A 23444-nucleotide genomic window follows, 5' to 3' on the forward strand; every position below is an offset into this window, starting at 1 on the left:
TGTGAGTGTGTGTGTGTGTATAGTCTGATTCCGAGACAGAAGACGAAGGGGTTTCAAGTGAAGAGTACTTGTTCATTAGAACACCCTGGTATCCATTCCAGAGGACACACACATACTATGTGTCCCAAATGGCCCCCTTTTTTCCTACATAGTGCACTACTTTTGACCAAGGCCCTATGGGTCCTGCTTTAAAGTAGTGCACTATATAGGGAATAGGGTGCCATTTGGGATGTAGACATACTGATCACTGATCCAGTATTCACATCATTAGCCCTCAGGCCATAGGGGAGTGTCCTAGTTAGAGGACTATTGAAAGACTACCATAAGATAACTGTCATGTGGTTGACTGGCACAAACCAATCAGTATTTCCCATGGGCTTGTATTAAATTACTGTAGTTACATTCTGAATTCAATCAATTTATTCTAATTGAAAAACAACACAATTAAGGGTATTTCTTATTGGTTTGACTAGAGAGTGCATCAATGTTCGCCTTGTCTTGTACTTTAGTTGTTTAAGGCAGGGCTATTCAACTGGTCAGGCGCAGGACACAGAACTGAGTAAAAAATGCCCTTCACTCGAATAAAACAACAAAATCATTCCTCGCAGGGAGAACACACCAGCTCACAGAAATCTCGACCACTTCAAAACGAACAAACACGCACAAAAACCATGGGGAAAACAGAGGGTTAAATAATGAACATGTAATTGGGGAATTGAAACCAGGTGTGTAAAACAAAGACAAAACAAAAGGAAAATGAAAAGTGGATGATAGGCCACTCCGGAAATTCTATACACACACACATGTGCGCAACAGGGAGCTCTGGGTGAGTCGGGTGCCCACTCACCTGGAATGATCCACTAGTGCCCTGCCTGCTGCCTCGACTCCCTGAGGAATCTCCCCAGCACCAACCAGCAGTGTGCCCTCTGCGGCCACATGTGGTGCAGGAAGTGGCCCCCCCTCCGGTCACCCTCAGAGCAGCACCTCCGAGCCCCATAGGTGTAGGATCGGAGGTGCTGGGGCATGGAATGGATGAGCCCCGATCTGGACGTCCGCAGGTGGCCAATAGGTTATCCAGCCGGATGGATAAATCCACCTGCTGGTCGAGGTTAAGGATGGTGTCCCTGCAAGCCAGCTCCCGACGAACGGCCTCACGCAGACTGCACTGGTAATGGTTGATCAGGGCCCTTTCATTCCATCCCGCGCTGGCGGCCAGGGTCCTGAAGTCCAGTGCAAAGTCTTGTGCACTTGTCATCCCCTGTCTGAGATGGAATAAGCATTCCCCCGCCGCTCTCCCCTCAGGTGGATGATCGAAGACCGCCTGGAAGCGGAGTGAAATCCTCATAGTGGACCAAAGTTGCGCCTTCTCCCCCCCATACGGCGTTGGCCCACTCAAGTGCCTTCCCCGACAGACAGGAGACGAGGGCGGACACGCTCTCGTGTCCCGAAGGATCCGGGTGGACGGTCGCCAGGTAGAGCTCCAACTGGAGCAGGAACCCCTGGCACCCGGCAGCCGTCCCCTCATACACCCTCGGGTGCGAGAGCCGAATCCCACTGGGTCCAGGTGACGGTGGGGTGGACAGCGGTGTGGGTTGGGGTGACGTTGATGGGGGTGTGGGAAAACCCCCTCTCTCCCATCACTCCATGGTGTGCAGCACGCGATCCATGGCTGTGCCAAGATCTTGTAGCATAGTCGCGTGCTGCTGGACGCGCTCCTCCACCGGTAACGGAGGGCTGGGTGCACCTGCTGACTCCATATTTTAGGTGCGTGTTTCTGTCAAGTGTCAGTGTGCAGCGGGTAGGACAGAGTCAGGCACAGGACACAGAACTGAGTAAAAACATTCCTTTACTCGAATAAAACAACAAAATCATTCTACGCAGGGAGAACACACCAGCTCACAGAAATCTCGACCACTTCACAACGAACAAATGCACAAAAACCATGGGGAAAACAGAGGGTTAAATAATGAACATGTAATTGGGGAATTGAAACCAGGTGTGTAAAACAAAGACAAAACAAAAGGAAAATAAAAAGTGGATCGGTGATGGCTAGAAGACTGGTGTCGTCGACCGCCGAACGCCGCCCGAACAAGGAGAGGGACCGACTTCGGCGGAAGTCGTGACAGAGTATCTGTCTTCCTGTAGTCCTGTCCATTAAGTACTGTCCAACAATATCACCCGACATACCAGTTAAAGCCAATCAGAAATGCTAACAGAGGTACAGGGTCAGGTCCGATCATCATCTAGCCTGCAACGTCGCTTCGTAGTCTGCTGAGCATCATGGTATATTTTTACATAATGATGTTCGGTGGCTAAGCAATGGTAACAATGCTGTCAAGAGAGCAGCCTATGTGCGGAGACGGTTGCTTATCTCCGTGATTGCCGCCACAAGAAAGCAAGAACATGACTAACGGAGATGCTTGATGAGGAGTTCCTATCAAGCAATTGAATGGATTTAATTTGGGACTACAGGGGTGGGATGAAACAGATATTGACCTGATTGAAAAACAGACTTCTTTTCAAAATAAATGTGTTATTTTGTCCTCTGATTTGAGCCCAAACAAAACGCCCTACACTGCGCAACTATATTCAGTCATCATCAGTGCAGATTACTCCCGCGAAGTCTGAGTTTTTAGATCAACTGAAAGGTAACTTTGCAATGAGATTTGATGAGTTTAAGTCCCCACAGAGGTGGTGCAGTTTGTTATAGGGAGCCGTTCTCTACTGACGCGGGTGAGCGATATGCATAAAAGGTTTCTCTGTGTTAAAAAGACAACAAAACAAGACCGATAAAATATCTTAATTATAAAGAAATCGAAAATAGAACAGAATAGGATGCTGGTCGAGATAGTCCATGCATAAAAGGTATCCTATGTCTAAATAAAAACAAAAGATGAGTATATGTATGTAAAACGGACAGAAAAGTAGAAATGTGTTAATGTGTTGCAGGTCAACTTTGTGATAAGTGAAAATGTGTTCCATCATTTAAACAATTTGATGCACTGAATTAGGCTAATCTTAAAGCACTTAAAATGAACTTTCAGCAACAGTTATTTTAATATAAGTGCCTTATAAGATTATAATTGTGTTTGTTCATTGTTTTTTAAACCGGTCTTAGGAGTAATACCATGTAGAAAATGTCTGGCCCCCTCTGAATAACCTTGTTCAAATCTGGCCTCCGTAAGAATGTAGTTGAATAGCCCTGGTTGAACCACAACAAGTACCTCATGTGAGCTATCTTACAACATGAACTTTTCACATGGTAGGTTGTCAGTGCTTTCTCCTAAAGAGGCTCTGTTCTCGCTCCCTCTTTCTCCACTTTGTCTCTTTCTCTCTTGTTCTCTTTCACTCTCCCCTGGGGTTTCTTGGTGGGCCTGGAGAAGGTGAGAGAGAGAGCGAGAGAGCGAGAGAGCGAGAGAGCGAGAGAGCGAGAGAGAGAGCGAGAGAGCGAGAGAGAGAGAGAGAGAGAGAGAGAGAGAGAGAGAGAGAGAGAGAGAGAGAGAGAGAGAGACAACCTCGTCTCGAATATGGACACCGTGGACAGCCAGCCATCCGGGGCTCCATTGTTCTCCTGTGTGATGTGGAGAAGAAAGGCAGATGGAGAGAAAGAAAGAAGAGAGGGAGAGAGGAGAAAGAGTTGTTTGATAGTGCTGTGGAGTCTGTGTGAATGAACAGTGAAGGGCACCCATTGTCTTCCAGCGACCTCCATTTGGTACTGTATGGTCCCTTTTACTGCACTGTCTACCACCACAATAACTCTTTTCTGCTCCTCCTCTCTCTTAAAGAAAAAAGGATTAGTAAAACAGAGGAATTGCGTGTCCAGATTCCCAACTATCAGCCACAAGGCACACAAAAGAGGGCAGAGATTTTCTCCCTTCTTGCTATTTTTCTCTCCCCTCCCCTCCTTTCCTCTTCCCTCTTCTCCTCTCCTCTCCCCTCTTCTACTCTCCTCTCCTCTCCTCCTCCTCCTTGCCCTCTCTCTCTCTAGTTAGCTGAGGTAAATGTGATTATGGTAATGTTTTTAACTACCAGAGGAATGCAGGGTATTTTAGGGAATGACGGACTACAGCAGCTGCATTTCCTGTTTATCCAGCTCATGCATGAGATACTGGAGAGGAACAGGGGATGCATTCATCCCCTTCTCTCTACCTCCGCTGACCCCCTCCTCCGGGCCTCCCATTCTTCTCCCTATCTATCTCTCTCTCTCTATCACACTCTTTCTGACTTTCTCTCTCTCAATTTCTTTCTCTGACTTGCTCCACTCTTTCCCTTCCAATTCTGCCTTGCTATTCACTCACTCACTCTCTGCCGTTCCCTCTCTTGCTCTTCCTCTACAACAGTATCTATCAGACAACTGTCCTGTTATCTGAGGCTGTATAATACCAGTCCAGCCGTAGATGCACACGGAGGAGTTGCACTCGTTTGTTCGTACTTCCTCCTCTCTCTATCTCTCCCAGCCCACTGCCAAGCCCTGTGCCCTTGATAGATGGCAGACAGACAGACAGACACAGAGGCTGGAACAAATTAAAAGACTTGTCCTGTCCTGTCCTGTCCTGTCCAGTCAATATTGTACTGATTCATTGTTTGAGTACAGACAGACTGAATGACTGCATGGGAGTCAACGTTACACAACTCTCCAACCCAAGGCTCTTTTCGTCAATATGGCTTTGGAAGATAGCTAGTCCTTATACTGTAGAACTAACTGTCTGCCTCGCATTGACTGACTATTTTAATCCATGTCTGGCATTGGCAGTGGCCATCTAGTCAGACCCAATAATTAGTTCTTTACAAAGTGTCTGAATGTCACTGAAAAGTCAGTTATTGGAGATGGTGGTTTTAAAGGACATGTATAATACCATATTGTTCAAAGTTTGAAAGCGGAGAAGTTCTCAAAGTTCAGGAATGAAGGTCACCGTTCTTGCTTCGAAACAGTTCCTTTTGTATCGTACGCGTTCTATGTTTAAAATAGCCACACAGTGTATTAAATGTAGAGTAAGTACATTCTAATTCCATCTCTTCAAAATAATATCTTTCAATGTTTGAAAGTTCAGGAATGAAGGTCGCCATTCTTGCGCACGTTCTTTTACATACATACTGAATGCAAAGTAAATACATTCCAAATCTATCTCTTAAAAATATATTTTAAAGTTAAAACATTATTCAAACCCATTCCTACTTCAGAAGTGTCACTTCAAAACAAACTCGCCCTCCCATTTAGTGAAGTGTAAATATGACTCTTGACCTTGTCCTGAATCTCTTTGTTTCTGTGTTACTGTGTCTCTCCTTCAAGTCCGGCCCCTCTCAAAGGCGCTCTGAAGTAATGAAGATGGAAGATTAAACAACAGCAACAATTATATTTGTCAGTGAATTAAACCTCCATCAATCTCACTTAATCACTCTCTAATATCTCCTCAGACGCTGAAATAGAAGCATAATGCTGTTGAAGGTTAATGGGCTTTTTTCTTAAACTTCTCCTCAGGAGGAGAGAGAAGGAGTGGGGTTTTAGGCATGTTAGTAATAACAACGGTTACCAAAAGGTTGTAGATATGACTATGCATCATTGACAAAAATCTCTCTCTCCCCGCCCCCCTATCTCTTCCATGTGCATACATACAAACACACTCTTCCCAAACCTTCTCCTTCAAGTAAACATGTAAAAGCCCCAGTCCTCCCACATGCTGTTCAGGGGGGAGAGATGAGTCCCACAGTTCCTCTCTTCCTCTCTCTGTAGTGTCGCCCACAGGTGGTTCGTCCTTTCCTTCAGCACAGCTGGCCTCCAATTGTCTCAGCACAGCGTTGTGTATGTGTGTCCGTGCGTGTGTGTGCGTGTGTGTGCATACGTTTGTGTGAGTGTGTCTGTGTGTGCTGTGCGGTGTATGTGTGTCAGCACTGCATGTGTGTGTGAGTGAGGGTGTGTGTGTGTGTTTACGTGTGTGTGTGTGTGTGTGTGTGTGTGTGTGTGTGTGTGTGTGTGTGTGTGTGTGTGTGTGTGTGTGTGTGTATATAACAAAACTTCAGCAGATGGATTGCTGTTTATAGCCAGTAAATAAAGGACCTGCCTGGTAAACATAAGAGCAGGGATTAATATATTATCCCAGGATTAGAAAGAAAGGGACAGAAGAGAAGAGAAGACAAGAGAGAACAGAAGATTGCACAGGTTGTGTGATTTACAGTTGGACTTTAAGGAGGTGGGAAGCCCGGTCAACCCAGTGCAGTCTCAGATGAGTGGCTATTTCCTAGTGTGTCAAAGGGTCAGAGGTCAGGGGTTATGGCTGGTCACAGAGGTGGACAGGGTTGAACAGAGACCCAGGTCTCCAATCTCTGATCGATATTACAGGCCAGGTTGTATATCCCTATTTGACACTCAGATATACCCACACACATGCACACACACAAATCAAAATCCAATCAAAGTTTATTGGTCGTGTACACAGTTTAGCCGATGTTCTAGCGGGTGCAGTGAAACGCTTATGTTACTATTTTCTAACAATGCAGTAAAATGTCAAACAAGTACACAAATAATAATAATAATAAAATACAAAAATGGACTTCTTACCCCAAATCCTAGTCACTGTAGCCATTTCTTCTTGTTATTAGCTGATAGGAGTGGAATCCGGTGTGGTCGTCTACTGCACCATTATCTGTTTGTGGCTCTCATGTTAGCTTGCCATTCTCCTTCGATCTTGCCATTCTCCTTCGATCTTGCCATTCTCCTTTGACCTTGCTGTTCCCCTTCGACCTCACATCTAAAGTTTTTGTTATAAATTACCCATCAACTTCATTGAACGATGGAGATGAATTGGGTTTTCTGCCCATGATATCATTTGTGGCCCACCGCCTGGATTCGGTTCTATGTAGCAAACTTCGAAATTGTGTTTTTTTACATTGGATAAAAGTAGAGACTCCGAGCTAGAAAATGGTACATCATACACTGCAGTTGAGGAACAGTTCTGCTTTGAAAGTTGATAAACTTGTAACCCTACTTTTGAGAAAATGGCCGGTGAATGTTATGTCTACACCCATTCAGCATCGTTAACACCCTCTTAGCCTCACTCATCTCTTTAAGGATTCACAGTGTAGTAAACTGTAACGGCTGCCGTCGCAAGAAAACCAAGATGCAGCGGAGGTTGTGGATTCATTATAAATATTTAATAAAATGAACCACTACAAACAAAACATCAAACAGCAACGAAAGCTAACAGTCCTGTCTGGTCAAAACAAACGAGACAGAAAACAATCCCCCACAAAACCCAAAGGCAAAACCTGCTCCTTATGTGTGACTCCCAATCAACAACAACGAACTTCAGCTGTGCCTGAATGGGAGTCACACACGGCCCAAAACAAAGAAATACAAAAATCCTAGAAAAAGAACATAGAACGCCCACCCAATGTAACACCCTGGCCTAACCAAAATAAAGAACAAAAAAAAACCTCTCTATGGCCAGGGCGTTACATAAACAAACAAAGATTTTAAGACTGAAAGTGGTGAAAGTAGTAGCAAAAAATAGTAGTAAAAATACACTTTATCTAGTCCTTGGCTTATATCCTAATCTGACTTTGATGCATGTTGTTCTTCACATTACTGTCTCTAGTGAACACACACTATATCAAATACAATCTAAGTTTATTTGTCACAAACACAGGATACAGAAGGTGTACAGTGAAATGGTTACTTGCATATTGAAGTATTTTGTTTAGACATTTGTTTAGCTAGCTAGCTAAGCGATGAACCATAATCCCAACTCTAATGCCACATTCAAAACAACTGGAAACTCGGAAATCTCAAACTTCCGAGCGTTCAAAACAACTGGGAGCTCAGAAAGAATATGAGCTCCGACTGGATTTTTTTTATTTGAATGGTCATCCAACTCGAAATTCCAACTCGGGAACTCAGGCCTCTTTCTAGAGCTTCGATCTGAAGTTCACTGACATCATGATTTGACCTCATATTTTTCATAGTTGTTTTGAACATGGCAATAATCTGCAGGTAGCTAAAGCTAACCAACTAGGTGCAATTTTAGCTAGCTAGCTAACATTAGGCTATAACTAGCAATGCAAATGGATTTCTGAGATACTAATAATATTACTACACAGATCATACACGTAACGTTAGCTAGTGAGCCAACCAGCCAACGTTAGCTAGCTAGCTAACAGTACGCTTTAAGTTGCAATGAAAATGACTTTTTGACAAATTTAGAAACGTATAATATCTGAAATTAGACTCTTACCCATATATATGGATGAACACTTTTCCCGCTATGTCATGGATGACATGTTTGCCCTTAGTTTGAAGATGTAATCTGGAGGCAGGTGTTTTATACAACAACCTTCTTTCTGTGTTCTATTTTTGGACTCTCTTGACATTTGGCAATCATCTCTCTGCTTCCACTGGGCATTCCACTGGTTTCAAAACTCGGTCAACTTCTTCCGTGACAACGACACGATTTCTTCCCTAACATTGTCATCAGAAGACTCTACAATGTCTGGTTCAATGAAAATGTTTTTACCTAAATAAAGGATTTCCTCACTGTTTGATTCATTTTCAGTGTCAGAAAGAGTCAACATGGCACGATCATCCTCCAGAAAGTAGTCCATTACAACTTTTTCCCACTGAGCTTTGTCAATAGCGCTATTAACTTCATGGCAGCAATGTTGAAAGCAGTTGCAAAACTTTTTCAGTTCTTCATGAAATCTTCATGAAAAACACGGTAGACAGGATTATCCACGCGTACTGAGCAACTCATGTTGTAGACAGAATCATGCTACATGGCAGACCAATCTGAACTCATCTCTCGGCATGTCCAGTCCAGCCATTATCTCAGCAATTATGGTTAGTGGTAAGGTTCCAGTATTTTTCCATGGCTAAACCAACTAGGCTCGTAATTTAACAATTTTATTTGTATTTACAGATGGCGTACACGTTTGTTATTAAGGCACATGACAGTGCAGATGTTCCAGAAGGCATTTCTGCAACAACAAAAATCATTTTGATATAAATAATTAAAATACATCTAAAGCTTCTCCTGTGAAGTAGTGATGTGCGACATACGCCTAGTTTCTGAAAACGGGTCACATTTAAGGTACTGCAATGTCTTTTTCCACTGTCTTTTACGTCATTAATCTTGATTTGGTAATATAGTTTAGTCACAAAATGTCTCAATTTACAGTATGTGCACCAATCAGATGAGCAACCTGACTTGTTTGCCAACTCTTTTGCATCATTTATTTGAACCATAACGTTGTTCAATGAATCATCAATCCAGAGGACTCTAACAGTTCACACAGTTCATTTCTCGTCAATGCTTGTCAACAATTGGCATAAATAATTTTCCAAATTCTTCCAGTGCTGCATCTGGATTCACTTCCTCGCACACATCAGACCAACATACATTACTTTAGGCCCAAGCTGTGGCACCTTGGCTTTCCTTGTTATTGCCCCAATGTTATTTATGGTCACTACAGTCAATGGTAACTGATGTTTCTTTGGAGCAAAGCTCTGCAGCATTAGTGACGACATGATCAATACAATTGGACGTCACAGATCCAAAACTATTGGTATGCACTCTAGTTGGTGGAGTGATAACCTGGATCATATTACAGGCATTAGTCACATTTAGAAGTTTCCTCTTCAGAGGACAGCTAGTTGCTAACCAGTCAATGTTCAGGTCACCCAGAAAATAGACCTCTCTGTTAACATCACACACATTATCAAGCATTTGCAAACATATTATCCAATTACTGACTGTTAGCATTTGGTGTGCTATAGCAGCGCCCCAAAAGGAGAGGATTTAGATAAGGAAGGTGAACGTGCAACCACACCACTTGACATACGATCCTCTCTATTATACTTTATAGGAATATGACATATACCGCAACACCTCTGCCATAAGCATTGCTGTCTTTTCTGTAGATGTTATATCCTTGTATTGCCACTGCTATTATCAAATAAATTATATAAGTGAGTTTCGGAGATGGCCAGTATATGAATGTTATCCGATGTTACCAAGTTATTGATATCATGAACCTTATTTCTAAAGCTACATACACTGAGTGTACATAACATTAAGGACACCTTTCCATAATATAGACTGACCAGGTGAATCCAGGTGAAAGCTATGATCCTTTATTGATGTCACTTTTTAAATCCAAGGGGAGGAGACAGGTTAAAGAAAGATTTTTAAGCCTTGAGACAATTGAGACGTGTGCCATTCAGAGGGTGAATGGGCAAGACAACATATTTAATTGCTCTTGAACGGGGTATGGTAGTAGGTGTGTCAAGAACTGCAACGCTGCTGAGTTTTTCACGCTCAACAGTTTCCTCTGTGTATCAAGAATGGTCCACCACCCATAACACATCCAGCCAACTTGACACAACTTTGAGAAGCATTGGAGTCAACATGGGCCTTCATTGGAGTCAATGGGGGGGGGGGTCCTTAATGTTTTGTACACTCACTGTATATTAACATGGGCTATTCTTAGCCCCTTCCTGGGTTGCTTTTCTGTGATCGCTTTTCTCACTTTCTCCTCACTCCAGGTCTCATGTGGAGACTGGTGTGCCATCCACAACAATGTTATTCCACCTGGATTGTCCCTCTAGATAGTCATCTTGCTGCAAGTCTCTTTCATGATATCCACCTCTCCCTGGGAGAACTGCAAATTGTTCTCAAGGTCTTGGATCTCTCTGGTCAGATTGTCTATTCTTTTGTTAGTTGAGTCCACCAGTATTTGGACAAATCTTTTGAAGCTATTTTCCTGCTGCTGTAACAATTGCTTGAAGACATCTTGTCGTTGATTTAAAAAATCCCGCACCTGTGATAACAAAACACTGTCCCCGCCATTACTCCAACCTTACTTAACTTTCGAGTGCATGATGGTAGCAACATAGGCTAACACTGGTACTCCACGCAGTTCCAGACAGCACAGCATGCAGGGCAGATGGGCAGTTGTCAGGAAACAACAACAAACATTAGGGATTTAAACAGCAGGAATTAAAACAGCCACAAGCCTGGGACTATCCGCAGTCCCAGCTACAATGTCTAACCACGTCGCAGGCTATGTTCAAATGTTCGCAGGATCCAAACAAAACAGGTAGGCTAGTAAACAAATGTTCAAAAACAACAAACCGAGCACTCTCTTGTTCAGCATGCATCACGCTATCACGGATATTGTAAAAACAATATGGACAGTATGTGAATAGAAAAGGTGTGGACAGCAGTAGTCATATAGGATGAGCCATGACTAGAATACAATATATAAATATCAAGTGGGTAAAAGAGTATGTAAACACTATTAAAGTGATCAGTGTTCAATGACTCCATGTACATAGGGCAGCAGTCTAAGTTGCAGGGTAGAGTAATGAGTGGTAGCTGGCTAGTGACAGTGTCTAAGGTTCAGGGCAGGGCACTGGGCGGAGGCTGTCTTGTGATGACTGTTTAACAGTCTGATGACCTGGAGATAGAAGCTGTTTATCAGTCTCTCGGTCCCAGCTTTGATGCACCTGCACTGTCTCCGCCTTCTAGATGGTAGCGGGGTAAACAGGTTGTGGCTCGGGTGGCTGTGTGCTCTCTCTGCTGTCTCCTGTAATCCACGATCAGCTCCTTTGTTTGGTTGATGTTGAAGGAGAGTTTCATTTCCTGACACCACTCCTCCAGGGCTCTCACCTCCTCCCTCTATGCTGGCTCATTGTTGTTGGTAATCAGGACTACCACTTTTGTGTTGTCAGCAAACTTGATGATTGAGTTGGAGATGTACGTGGCCATGCAGTCAACAGAGAGTACAGGAGGGGGCTGAGCACGCACCCCTGTGGGGCCCTCGTGTTGAGGATCAGCGTGGTGGAGGTGTTGTTGCCTGCCTTCACCACCTGGGTTCAGCCTGTCTGGAAGTCTAGGACCCAGTTGCACAGAGAGGGGTTCAGACCCAGGGCCCTGAGCTTAATGATGAGCTTGGAGGGCACTATGGTGATGAAGGCTGTAGTCAATGAATAGCATTCTCACATAGGTGTTCCCTTTGTCCAGGTGGGAAAGGTCAGTGTCGAGTGCAATAGAGATTGCCTCATCTGTGGATCTGTTGGGGCGGTATGCAAACTGGAGTGGGTCTAAGGTTTCTGGGATAATGGTGTTGATATGAGCCATGTCCAGCCTTTCAAAGCACTTCATGGCTACAGATGTGAGTGCTATGGGTCAGTAGCTATTTAGGCAGGTTCCCTTAGTGTTCTTGGGCACAGGGACTATGGTGGTCTGCTTGAAACATGTTGGTATTACAGACTCTGTCAGGGACAGGTTGAAAATGTAAGTGAAGACACTTGCCAGTTGGTCAGCGCATGCTCGGAGTACACGCCCTGGTAATCCGTCTGGCCCTGCGGCCTTGTGAATGTTGACCTGTTTAAAGGTCTTACTCACGTCGGCTACGGAGAGAGTGATCACACAGTCATTCGGAAACAACTGATGCTCTCATGCATGTTTCAGTGTTACTTGCCTCGAAGCGAGCATAGAAGTAATTTAGCCCATTTGGTAGACTCGTGTCACTGGGCAGCTCACGGCTGTGCTTCCCTTTGTAGTCTGTAATAGTTTGTAAGCCCTGCCACATCCGACGAGCGTCGGAGCCGGTGTAGTACGATTCAATCTTAGTCCTGTATTGACGCTTTACCTGTTTGATGGTTTGTCGGAGGGCATAACGGGATTTCCGGGTTAGAGTCCCACTCCTTGAAAGTGGCAGGTCTACCCTTTAGCTCAGTGTGGATGTTGCCTGTATTCCATGGTTTCTGGTTGGGATATGCACATACAGTCACTGTGGGGAGAGTCACTGTGAGAGAGATTCTATATAAACACTCCAGCCAGCTGGTTTGCACATGGCTTGCTTTCCCTTTATAATCCGTGATTGTCTGGAGTCCCTGCCACATGCATCTCGTGTCTGAGCCATTGAGTTGCGACTCCACTTTGTCCCTGTACTGTCATTTTGCATCTGATTGCCTTACGGAGGTCATAACTGGTCTGTTTACACACGTCCATGTTCCCAGTCAACTTGCTGTGGTTAAATGCTGTGGTTTGCGCTTTCAATTTTGCGCGAATGCTGCCGTCTATCCCAGGTTTTTGGGGTTTGGATAAGTTCTAATCGTCACAGTAGGAACATCATCCGCTATGCACTTCCTGATGAACCCAGTCATTGAGTCATTGTATACGGCGATACTATTCCCAGAGGCTACACAGAACATTTCCCAGTCCGCGTGATCAAAACAGTCTTGAAGCATAGATTTTGATTGGTCAGACCAACAGTCCTTACCACGGTCCTTACCTGCTTAAGTTTCTGCCTATATGTGGGGAGGAGCAGGATGGAGGCATGATCTGATTTGCTGAAGGAAGGGCGATGGAGGGCCTTGTAGCCATCCCGAAAAGGAGAGTAACAATGGTCAAGCGTGTTCTTTCCGCATGTAACACAGGAGATGTGTTTATAGAATTTTGGAGTGTTTTCTTCAGATTTCCTTCATTAAAGTCCCCAGCTACAATAAATGCGGCCTGAGGATATGTGGTTTCCAGTTCCTTGAGAGCCATTACGGTGTCGGTTTGGGGGGTAATATACACGGCAGTGACAATAACCAAAGAAAATTATTTCAGGAGGTAATGCACTCGGCCTTTGATGGTGAGCTATTCCAGATCAGGAAAACAAAAGGACTTGAGTTCCTGTACATTACCACAATCACACCATGAGTTGTTAATCATGAAACATACCCCTCCACCTCAGTTTTTTTTCAAGAGAGTTCCTCCTTTCTGTTCATGAGAATAACGGAGAACCTTGCTGGCTGTATGGATGGGGAGAATATATCTGGAGAGAGCCATGATTCCATGAAACAGAGTAGGTTACAGTCCCTTATGTCTCTCTCAATGGAGATCCTCGCCCTGAACTCTTCTACTTTATTGTCCAGGGACTGAACGTTAGCGAGTAATATACTCAGAAACGGTGGATGTTTTGCTCACAGTTTGAGCCTGATTAGAACCCCACTTCTCCTCCCTCTTCTCCCCTCGTTGACGTTTTGGTGTGTCAGCTGGGATGAATGTGCCTGCCGAAGTCAAATTACTGTTTAAATTTCGGGTGAGTGACCTAATGTCCAAAAGTTATTTTCGGCTGTAGGTAATAATACTCTAAATGTTCTGAGAAAATAATGTAAGAAATAACAGACAATTTTTTTAAACTGCAAAGTTGGCTAGGCCTTAGAAACAGGGCATGAACACTCAAAGAAACACAAAAACACACACTCCTCAATCCCCAAAGACACGATCCTATACATCACCTCAGATCACTGTGGTAGCGCATGACCGCCATTGTAGCCCAAGAAAGAGCCTAGTCAGCTAATAGGATGTCACAACTGAGATGAGACAGGAAGATAAAGACTGTAGGATGAAGACTGTAATTCCACTAAAGGACTACTTCCCATCAGTGGAGGGAGTTCAGGTCGCTAGGGAAACCATCAGTAAAGCCATGCGATGAGGCTGAGCGTGTGCCTGCAGAGGGGATCGAAACACTCCAGTTCACTAATATTGATTTCCCCTTCTCTTTTTCTCTCTTCTGCTCCTCCACTTCTCTACTCTCAGTAGCTCTTGAGCACTGTGTTTAGCGCAGAGAGAGAACAAGTACAGTTGAAGTCGGAAGTTTACATACACTTATGTTGGAGTCATTAAAATAAATGTTTCAACCACTCCAAAAATGTCTTGTTAACCAACAATAGTTTTAGCAAGTCGGTTAGGACATCTACTTTGTGCATGACACAAGTCATTTTTCCAACAATTGTTTACAGACAGATTATTTCACTTATAATTCACTGTATCACAATTCCAGTAGTCAGAAGTTTACATACACGAAGTATATGACCTGAAGCAACATCTCAAGACATCAGTCAGGAAGTTAAAGCTTGGTCGCAAATGGGTCTTCCAAATGGACAATGACCTCAAGCATACTTCCAAAGTTGTGGCAAAATGGCTTAAAGTCAAGGTATTGGAGTGGCCATCACAAAGCCCTGACCTCAATCCTATAGAACATTTGTGGGCAGAACTGAAAAAGCATGTGCGAGCAAGGAGGCCTACAAACCTGACTCAGTTACACCAGCTCTGTCAGGAGGAATGGGCCAAAATTCACCCAACTGATTGTGGGAAGCTTGTGGAAGGCTACCTGAAACATTTGACCCAAGTTAAACAATTTAAAGGCAATGCAATGTATGTAAACTCCCGACTTCAACTGTAGATTGGGTGACTCAGGCCTCATGTATCTTTCTGTGACCACTCTCTCTCGCTCTCGCTCTCGCCCTCGCTCTCTCTCGCTCTCTCTCTCTCTCTCTCTCTCTCTGCAATCACATATATTTCTCTCTCTTTGCAATCACATATATTTCTCTGAGCAGAGCTGTACTTACTGACTTACTGTCAGTCAAGCAGGCATACTGCGTGTGCGTGTGTCCAGAGGTGTAGGGAAAGGCAGAAGAAAAATGTTAATTCTAACCAATGGACAATAAAGTTGTAATCTATTCTATTCTACGTATAATAGTGCCCTCTATACCACCTCTTTAACACACCTCATCCAACTGATCAAAGTCTTGTTCAACTTATCAAGGTGTTGGTTTTTGGGTGATAATAATGCAATAAATATACACACAAGTAGTCTTACGAACATCCTCCGTGTTTACATCCTTTCAATAGAGTACATGGTAATAGATACTGTTCAAGTCAAATGTATTCAAAACAACATGCATCACAATAGCCTTATGTAGCCGGTGCTGTACTGTACCGCTGTAACTCTTCATTGTGTGTGGGTGATTGAGACTATAGACGTTGTAGAGATCAGGTTGTTTTAATACATCATAATTCACTCTCTGCGTCCTGCATCCGATAGATAATAAACATGTGTAGAGCACATATGTTCTGCGAATCGTCGCTTCTTTCTCTCATAGTGCATCAAAATGATTTTTGAATACAAAAATGAGTACAGCCTCTCCTTATTATGCATCAACACATAACATATATTTTACATAGATAAAACCACATACCTGCATTCAAAAGAAAAGAAAACATTCGTAGAGCACATGTGTTCTGCGAATCGTCGCCTCTTTCTACAACAGATGCACAATACGAGGGACTGGGATCATTCGAGGAGCTAGCCATCGTTCACACATACAATAGCCTGCTAATACCTTAGCTAGCTATTAACCACATGTTGAATTCAGAATGTTAATATCATCCTAAAAATTACATTTACAAGTGCATCTTAACAATACCATCCACGTTATTCATGAACAAAACACTGTGTGTATGACTTTGTGCTTAAAATAATCAAACTTTTCTGAAGATGATGACGCAGGGCAAAACGTAAGTACACACTCCCCTACTCCCAGGATGCAGGCATGCATAATAACAAATCAACATGTGATATTAATATATGAACCTGGTGAAATTCACAAAGTACTTTAACAACTGTTACACTTACAATACATTTACCTTGTATATTCTTCAATACAAACGGCAGGGCAGGGAAGGGAACATAAGTCGCTGGTGTGAAATGCAAACACCCTACGCATCACACCAATAGAGTTAACTTAATTGGTGTGAATTGTAATGTGGCTCATATAGCGAGGATCGCTACAATCTAAATGAGGCATGCAGTTGGATAAATACTTCTAGATTAATGGGATTAAATAACCACATTGACCTCCTGGAAACAGTGGATTGTGTGTATTCAGTTCACAGGGTTAGTCTTGGCAGCCCAATTCCGATATCATATCTTTTCACATCAAATCTTTATCAGAGCTGATCCGATTGGTCAAAAGACTAATTAGTGCAAAAAAGATCAGAATTGGGCTGTCTGTGTAAACGCAGCCTTATGAACTCAGCAAAAAAGAAACGTCCCTTTTTCAGGACCCTGTCTTTCAAAGATAATTCATAAAAATTCAAATAACTTCACAGATCTTCATTGTAAAGGGTTTAAACACTGTTTCCCATGCTTGTTCAATGAACCATAAACAATTAATGAACATGCTACTGTGGAATGGTCGTTAAGACACTAACAGCTTACAGACGGTAGGCAATTAAGGTCACAGTTATGAAAACTTAGGACACTAAAGAGGCCTTTCTACTGACTCTGAAAAACAAAAAAAGAAAGATGCCCATCTGTGTGAACGTGCCTTAGGCATGCTGCAAGGAGGCATGGGGACTGCAGATGTGGCCAGGGCAATAAATTGCAATGTCTGCACTGTGAGACGCCTAAGACAGCACTACAGGGAGACAGGACGGACAGCTGATCGTCCTCGCAGTGGCAGACCACGTGTAACAACACCTGCACAGGATCGGTACATCCGAACAACACACCTGCGGGACAGGTACAGGATGGCAACAACAACTGCTCGAGTTACACCAGGAACGCACAATCCCTCCATCAGTGCTCAGACTGTCCACAATAGTCTGAGAGAGGCTGGACCGAGGGCTTGTAGGCCTGTTGTAAGGCAGGTCCTCACCAGACCTCACCGGCAACAACGTCGCCTATGGACACAAACCCACCATCGCTGGACCAGACAGGACTGGCAAAAAGTGCTCTTCAGTGTGATGAGTCACGGTTTTGTCTCACCAGGGGGATGGTCGGATTTGTGTTTATCGTCGAAGGAATGAGCGTTACACTGAGACCTGTACTCTGAAGCGATTTTGATTTGGAGGTGGAGGGTCCGTCATGGTCTGGGGCGGTGTGTCACAGCATCATCGGACTGAGCTTGTTGTCATTGCAGGCAATCTCAACGCTGTGCGTTACAGGGAAGACATCCTCCTCCCTCATGTGGTACCCTTCCTGCAGGCTCATCCTGACATGACCCTCCAGCATGACAATGCCACCAGCCATACTGCTCGTTCTGTGAGTGATTTCCTGCAAGACAAGAATGTCAGTGTTCTGCCATGGCCAGCGAAGAGCGCGGATCTCAATCCCATTGAGCACGTCTGGGAACTGTTGGATCGGAGGGTGAGGGCTATGGCCATTCCCCCCAGAAATGTCAGAGAATTTGCAGGTGCCTTGGTGGAAGACTGTGGTAACATCTCACAGCAAGAACTGGCAAATCTAGTGCAGTCCATGAGGAGGAGATGCACTGCAGTACTTAATGCAGCTGCTGGCCACACCAGATCTGACTGTTACTTTTTGTTCAATTTATGTCTCAGTTGTTGAATCTTAATATGTTCATACAAATATTTACACATGTTAAGTTTGCTGAAAATGAACGCAGTTGACAGTGAGAGGACGTTTCTTTTTTTGCTGAGAATACATCTGGTCAAATACATCCAATGAATAAAATAATCAACATCATGTTCTCTCAATGATCAACATTATGTTAGCTCAAAAACATTATTCTAACACACATTCATAATACGTCTAGGAGTTTACAAATATGGACACCTTGAACCACTGGTCCTTATTGAATACATTGGATTGTGTAGATTCAGTCAATAGAGATAGTAAAGTTCTTAACCCATAATTAAACCATATACTGGTCAAATATACCAAATTAACAGAAGAATCAACATCATATTTTCCGATGACCTGCTTTTTAGGTCAAATATGGGCGGCGGGTAGCCTAGCAGTTAAGATTGCTAGTTCAAATCTGTTGATGTGCCTTTGAGCAAGGCACTTAACCCTAATTGCTCCAGGGCCGTGATCTCGTTTATATCCCTGTGAGCATTTCTCCTTTAACAAGATAATCCATCAACCTGACAGTTGTGGCATATTAAAGAGCATGATCATTACACATGTGCACCTTGTGATGGGGACAATAAAAGGCCACTCTAAAATGGGCTGTTTTGTCACACAACACAATACCATAGATGTCTCAAGTTTTGAGGGAACGTGCAATTGGCATGCTGACTGCAGGAATGTCCACCAGAGTTGTTGGCAGAGAATTTAATGCTCATTTTTCTACCATAAGCCACCTCCAACGTCGTTTTAGAGAATTAGGCAGTATGTCCAACTGCAGCCTCACAACTGCAGACCATGTGTCTGGCATCGTGGGGCGAGCGGTTTGCTGATGTCAACATTGTGAACAGAGTGCCCCATGGTGATGGTGGGGTTATGGTATAAACAGGCATAAACTATGGACAACGAGCACAATAGCATTTTATTGATTGGCAATTTGAATGCACAAGAATACCACTTTGAGATCTTTCCTTATTTGAACTGTAACTCAGTAAAATTGTTGAAATTGTTGTATGTTGCATTTATATTTTTGTTCAGTACATATTGGTGGGCTCGTGAACGAACGCTACGATCACGCCTGAAAAACAGCCTCCATTCACCTTTTATGGAAACGGCGCCATGGTTTGTTGTATAATTTGGAAATGTTGGAACTGGGCCATGTCCTTTTCTAAAAGAAATCGGAATAGCACATTTGACCACATTTCTATAGAGGTGCAGTAACTTTTTTTTCAAACAAAAAATGCATGCCGCCTATAGCGAGTGCCAAACACTGGCCGCGCATTTATTGTCTATTGAACAATTTAAAAGTAAATGCTGCATACAGCCCACACTTCTACACAAAATAATTATTGTTCAATATTTTGTTTATCAGTACATGATTGTGTTTCCATCTCCTGCCTTGGAAAAGGCTTTGAGATTAAATAGGCTATTATGTTGCACTTCTATTGCACAGCAATACTGTATCCTACCCATACTGTCGTAGGCTGACGGTCTGTCACGTCCTGACCAGTAGAGGGGGTAGTTGGGTCAGGACGTGGCAGAAGGGAGTGTGTTTGTTATTGTTTCATTGATTTTGGCTGTGTGACTTCCAATCAAGCACAGCTGTAGAGGGTTGTGGTTGATTGGGAGTCACACATAAGGTGCCTACTTTGCCTTGTGGGGTTGTGGGTGGTTGTTTTTTGCACTGCTTTTATAGCCTGCAGAACTGTCACTGGTGTCACCCTTTTGTGTTGTTCTGTGTTAAGCTTAGCTTGGCCAGACTGTTTTGTTGTTCGTTCGTTTTCGTGGTTTGTTTGTTTTGGAGTATTATTTTGAAAGTTAATAAATCTAAAAATGAGCATACACGTACCTGCTGCATTTTGGTCCTCATTCACCGACGACAACTGTTACAGAACCACCCACCAAACCAGGACCAAGCAGCAGAAGAGGAGGAAGCCACAGGAGAGAAAAAAGGAGGAATGGACATGGGAGGACATCCTGGACGGCAAGGGAGCCTACACCTGGGAAGAGATCCTGGCCGGAAGGGATCGCCTCCCATGGGAACAGGTGGAGGCACTCAGGAGAGTGGAGGCAGCTGGACAGAGGAACCAACGGGAATGTTTTGCTGGTACACGACTAGCGTTCAAACCCGAGAGGCAGCCCCAAGATTTTTTTTGGGGGGGGCACACGGGTAGTTTGGCCAGGCCAGGGAAGAGCCGTAAGCCAGCTACCCGTGACTACAGGGAGGTGCGTATGAGGTGGAGGGCGCCATGTTACGCTGTGGTACGCACCATCTCGCCTATACGGACGCACAGCCCAGTTCGCCCAGTACCAGCGCCCCGCAGGTGCCAGGGCAAGGGGAGCATCGAGCCGGAAGGGGTGATGTCAACCCTGCACTCAAGACCGCCAGTGCGCCCTTTCGGTCCGGTGTTTCCCGCTAGACGCACTAGCATGGAGGTGCGTGTCTCCAGGCTGGAGAGTCCAATACCAGCCCCACGCATCAGGAGTCTAGTGCGTCAGCCCAGCCTCGCCAGTCAACAGTCACCAGAGCTGCCCGCCAGTCAACAGTCACCAGAGCTGCCCGCCAGTCAACCATCACCAGAGCTGCCCGCCAGTCAACAGTCGTCAGAGCTGCCCGCCAGTCAACAGTCGTCAGAGCTGCCCGCCAGTCAACAGTCGTCAGAGCTGCCCACCAGTCAACAGTCGTCAGAGCTGCCCGCCAGTCAACAGTCGTCCGAGTTGCCCGCCAGTCAACAGTCGTCAGAGCTGCCCGCCAGTCAACAGTCGCCAGAGTGGTCAGACTGCGCTGAACTGCCGGAGTGGCCAGACTGCGCTGAACTGCCGGAGTGGCCAGACTGCGCTGAACTGCCGGAGTGGCCAGACTGCGCTGAACTGCCGGAGTGGCCAGACTGCCCTGAACTGCCGGAGTGGCCAGACTGCCCTGTTCTGCCGGAGTGGCCAGACTGCCCTGTTCTGCCGGAGTGGCCAGACTGCCCTGTTCTGCCGGAGTGGCCAGACTGCCCTGTTCTGCCAGAGGTGCCCGTCTGCCCTGATCTGCCAGGGTGCCCGGCCTGTCAGGATCAGCCCGAGTGGCCCTCCTGCCTTCCGGCCCAGCCCGAGTGGCCCTCCTGCCTTCCGGCCCAGCCCGAGTGGCCCTCCTGCCCTCCGGCCCAGCCCGAGTGGCCCTCCTGCCCTCCGGTCCAGCCCGAGTGGCCCTCCTGCCCTCCGGTCCAGCCCGAGTGGCCCTCCTGCCCTCCGGTCCAGCCCGAGTGGCCCTCCTGCCCTCCGGCCCAGCCCGAGTGGCCCTCCTGCCCTCCGGCCCAGCCCGAGTGGCTCTCCTGCCCTCCGGCCCAGCCCGAGTGGCTCTCCTGCCCTCCGGCCCAGCCCGAGTGGCTCTCCTGCCCTCCGGCCCAGCCCGAGTGGCCCTCCTGCCTTCCGGCCCAGCCCGAGTGGTCCTCCTGCCTTCCGGCCCAGCCCGAGTGGCCCTCCTGCCTTCCGGCCCAGCCCGAGTGGCCCTCCTGCCTTCCGGCCCAGCCCGAGTGGCCCTCCTGCCTTCCGACCCAGCCCGAGTGGCCCTCCTGCCTTCCGGCCCAGCCCGAGTGGCCCTCCTGCCTTCCGGCCCAGCCCGAGTGGCCCTCCTGCCTTCCGGCCCAGCCCGAGTGGCCCTCCTGCCTTCCGCCCAGCCCGAGTGGCCCTCCTGCCTTCCGGCCCAGCCTGAGTGGCCCTCCTGCAGTCCAGCCCGAGTGGCCCTCCTGCCTTCCGACCCAGCCAGAGTGGCCCGCATGCCTTCCGACCCAGCCAGAGTGGCCCGCATGCCTTCCGACCCAGCCAGAGTGGTCCGTCTGCCAGGGTCAGCCCGAGTGGCCCGTCTGCCCGGCGCAGCTATCGGCGCCAACAAAGTGGGCGACGCCGAAGGTGGAGCGAGGTCCACGTCCTGCACCTGAACCACCTCCAGGATAGGTGGGTTGGGGAGGGAGGGTGTAGCACAGTGCCGTCGGTGACGGCAGCCACCCTCCCTTCCCTCCCTTATTGTTTAGGTGTTAAATTTTGTTGGGGATTTTCTTGTTTTCCTTTTTTTTAGGTGCATCCCGGCGTCTGCACCTTGAGGGGGGGGGTACTGTCACGTCCTGACCAGTAGAGGGGGTAGTTGGGTCAGGACGTGGCAGAAGGGAGTGTGTTTGTTATTGTTTCATTGATTTTGGCTGTGTGACTTCCAATCAAGCACAGCTGTAGAGGGTTGTGGTTGATTGGGAGTCACACATAAGGTGCCTACTTTGCCTTGTGGGGTTGTGGGTGGTTGTTTTTTGCACTGCTTTTATAGCCTGCAGAACTGTCACTGGTGTCACCCTTTTGTGTTGTTCCTGTGGATGCTCTACTCCTTTTGTTTTGGTAATAAAAAGATGAGTATTCACATACCTGCTGCGCCTTGGTCTTCTCTCCATGACAACTGTTGTTACACGGTCTATTTACTTTCGAGCATGGTTAGCTATTGAATGAGTGATGGATAAATGGTAGCCTAATACTTGTTGTGCAGCAGGTCTTCTTAAAATCGGCAAATGCATCTGTTTTATCATTAGGCCTACATTTGTATGTTTTTATTAGCCTACCATTATTATAATTACCATGCATCAAACAACTCCATTTCCCCCCAAAATAACTGTATTTGCTTGATAAACCACTAGAAGGACCTACGCATTGTCTGAGATTTGCATGGAGATTCGCACACTTTCCCATCAAGTTCATAATTGATAAATACCAACCTTAAAATGAACTGCAAATGAATCCAAGTTTGTAGTCACAAGCTTGATTTAGTCATTGCATGCAAGGAATATGGGACCAAATACTAAACATTTCAATTCTTTATAAGAATAACACGGAACCCAAACCGGCTGCGCGTGTACGCCATCGTGCGCCACCGTGCATAAATGTATTTTGTCCCTCCACACCAAACGCAATCACGAAACACAGGTTAAAATATCAAAACAAACTCTGAACCAATTACATTAATTTGGGGACAGGTCGAAAAGCATTAAACATCTATGACAATTTAGCTAGCTAGCTCGCACTTGCTAGCTAATTTGTCCTATTTAGCTAGCTTGCTTTTGCTAGCTAATTTGTCCTGGGATATAAACATTGAGTTGTTATTTTACCTGAAATGCCCAAGGTCCTCTACTCCGACAATTAATCCACACATAAAACGGTCAACCGAATCGTTTCTAGTCATCTCTCCTCCTTCTAGGCCTTTTCTTCTCTTGACTTTATAT

This window comes from Salmo trutta, chromosome 8 (assembly GCF_901001165.1).
Source record: "Salmo trutta chromosome 8, fSalTru1.1, whole genome shotgun sequence".
NCBI lineage: Eukaryota > Metazoa > Chordata > Actinopteri > Salmoniformes > Salmonidae > Salmo > Salmo trutta.